This window comes from Cajanus cajan, chromosome 1 (assembly GCF_000230855.2).
Source record: "Cajanus cajan strain Asha chromosome 1, NIPB_CcT2T_4, whole genome shotgun sequence".
Taxonomy (NCBI): Eukaryota; Viridiplantae; Streptophyta; class Magnoliopsida; order Fabales; family Fabaceae; genus Cajanus; species Cajanus cajan.
In genome coordinates, this window is record NC_138517.1 from 88,328,676 (window position 1) to 88,332,151 (window position 3,476).

The 3,476-nt window shown below is 22.6% G+C and overlaps 1 non-coding gene across 1 annotated transcript; it reads right to left on the bottom strand.

Moving 5' to 3' along the window:
- Positions 1-3,195: 3,195 nt before the first annotated feature.
- Positions 3,196-3,267, bottom strand: TRNAQ-CUG (transfer RNA glutamine (anticodon CUG)). Its single transcript has one exon. It is a non-coding gene; the product is annotated as a tRNA-Gln (tRNA).
- Positions 3,268-3,476: the final 209 nt, after the last annotated feature.

Consider the following 3,476-nt stretch of genomic DNA (forward strand, 5'->3'; position numbering starts at 1 on the left):
TTTGACTATCCGGTGTGCATTCCTACACTGTGAGCCAGAGTGAGATGTGTGTATATAAACCTATGTTCATCCTCTTATTTGAACGATGTGGGACTTTGCTTGCATCCCAACATCAAGTTAGTACTAGACCTGATATTGCTTTCATAGAAAGAATGCTGGAAAGATATCAAAGTAATCTAGGCTTGGAGCATTGGTAGCAAAAGGGTTATGAGATGCCTTCAAGGAACTAATTAAGGATTATAAGTTAATCTACAAGCATATTAGTACTTTGGAAATAAAAGGATACACATTTTTAGATTTTGATAGATGCATGAACTATAAAAAGTCCACTTCAGGCTATATATCCAAGATATAAGTTAATCTACAAGCATACTAGTGCTTTGGAAATAAAAGGATACACAGATTCAAATTTTGCTAGATATGCATAGACTCTAAAAAGTCCACTTCAGACTATATATTCTTTTTAGTCAAAGGTGTTATCTCTTGGAGAAGCAAAAGCCAAACAATTGTTGTGTCATCTACTATGGAAGTAGAATTCATTGGTTGCTATGAGGCTACATCATAAGTTAAATGATTGAAGAACTTTGTTTGTGGGCTTAAATTTGTAAACTCTATCGAAAAACCAATAAACATATTTTGCAACAATTCAATTGTAGTATTCTTCTCAAAAAATAATAAGAGTGGAAGTTGAAGTAAGCATATAGATATTAAGTTGCTAGTTGTTCAAGAAGACATCAAGAGAGAATTAATCTCTATAAAGTACATAGACAATGAAGTTATGATTGTTGATCCATTAACAAAATTGCTAGCTAAAGTGTTTCAAAATTATGTAATTCAAATGGGTCTTATAAGTTTATAATAATATTTGTCTTTTCTTATATATGACATTGTGCACATTAAAGTTGATCATGAATGAATTCATATAAATCAATAAAGTTAGGATCCAATATTTCACTAAGAAAAGGTTATACATTGTAATACATGGAAGAAAATGTTTCATCTAAAATACAACCATCACGATTCACATATAATTATTTTTTTGTAATAATATCAAGTTTAAGTTAACATGTCATGACCATACTTGATTGTCAAAAATAAAAATTATCATTAACAATATATGAGTCAAGTGGGAGAATGTTAGAATATAAATATTAAGTGACTCGTAATCAGAACTTATATAGTTGTTATAAGTTTTAAATTTCTATATTATTGACTTTTAATGGAGGAGGCAAATTAAAAAGACAATTACATTTATGAGTGTATGAAGGGATCCATAACCTTGCCTATATAAAGTCAATAATGTTCCATTGATTCACATATTTTAAAAAGACAAGGGTTAAAAACTTCTCTATTCTCACTAAAAAAAATTTCTCTAATATTTGTATAAGCTTCTTTGTTTATGATAATAATATATGTAAGTGAAAGTATTATACTCTACATTCTTTGTTCTTATTTTGTAAACTGGATGAATGAACAATGACTAAATAATGAATATTTTATTATATTTATTGTAAAGGTTTAACACATATATATACGATTAATTAAAATACGATCGCGAGTTAGAAATGTGTTAATCTAGTATTTTGTCGGTTACAAATCAAGTAGGTAATTCCATGAACTCACATTTTAAAAGAATAACAATTTTTTAACCTTATATTTTTACGAATCAAAAATTTAAAATAATAATAATCTAAATTCAAGTTTCTATATAACTAATGTTTAGCTATTCTGTGATTTTTGTCCTGAGAGTATACTTCACTTGGTTTCATAAGATATATGAATTGTTGCAAAGTTTTTTTTATACTTGATATATATATATATATATATATATATATATATATATATATATATATATATATATATATATATTACAATCCGTTAACACCAAATGTAAACCTATAAATTTATATTAAATTTTATATTTTTAATAACTTTTTATATCATATAATTTTAATTTATCAAACTATTGAATTATATAATATTATTATTTCATCACATTATTTTATTTTAACATATAATATAACATTTTAAATATGTGTAAATATCTATTTTTGGATAACATATCTAAAAAGATTCAAATTATGTGAAATTTGATATAAGATTCAAATTATTAAAGGTATAAGATTTGTTGTAAGTTTCTAGACTTACACAGTATTAATAAATCTTAATTATGTATATAGATGAGGATTTACTTACTCTAAGAGTAAATATAAATAAACTTATTTCATTCAATAACTCATAACTTTATATCAAATTTTAACAATTTAATTGTTGAATTAAAAGTTTTTAAGACATAGATTAAGTCTATAAATTTTTAAAAAGTTTAAAAATTATTTGATACTTTATTTCGTTAATTCAAATCAACATACAAAATAATTTTATTAGTATCTATCAATTTAAAATGAAACGAAGTATCAAATTACTTAATTAAGTATTTAAAAATACATTAATGATTTAGAAATATATTTTTTAGAATTTAAATGTTTATTCATTTAATTACAAAAGTCTCAAATTGAACATAAATGTCTATTGGATTGTCAAAAAAAATTTATATTTTGAAAAAAGAATCTTATAATAAAAATAAAAGAACATTAATATATTTAAAAATAAAATTACTTAATTAAATATTTAAAATACATTAATGATTTGGAAATATATTTTTAGAAATTAAATGTTTATTCATTTTATTTCAAAAGTCTCAAATCGGACATAAATATATATTGAAATAAATGTCTATTGGAATGTCAAAAAGAATTTATCTTTCGAAAAAAAATTCTTATTTTAAAAATAAAAGAACATAAATATATTTATATATCAAACTACTTAATTAAATATTTAAAAATACATTAATGATTTAGAAATATATCTTTTAGAAATTAAATTTTTATTCATTTAATTAAAAAAGTCTCAAATTACATAAACATATATTCCAAATTTCCAATGTCCCAAATCGAACATAAACATCTATTAGAATAAATGTCTATTGGAATGTCAAAAAGAATTTATCTGTAGAAAAAAAAAATCTTATTTTAAAAATAAAAGAATATAAATATATTTGTATATCAAATTACTTAATTAAATATTTAAAAATGCATTAATGATTTAGAAATATATTTTTTAGAAATTAAATGTTTACTTTATTCGTTTAATTACAAAAGTCTCAAATTTACATAAACATATGTTGGAATGTGAAAAAGGTCCCACCGAGATTTGAACTCGGGTTACTGGATTCAGAGTCCAATGTCCTGACCACTAGACCATGGGACCAATTGTTAATGGGCTTGTAAAAAACAAATTAAATTATATTATTTTTATCTCCCTCTAATTTCTTTTCCATTTTTCTTTTGTTAATGCAATAAATCATCCTTCTATTTCATTATCCAAAATTTTAACAAACATAAATATTACAATAACTTGTTATAAAAAATAAGAATTTAATTTTGATGTATTATCAATGCATAATAAAATTACGTTTA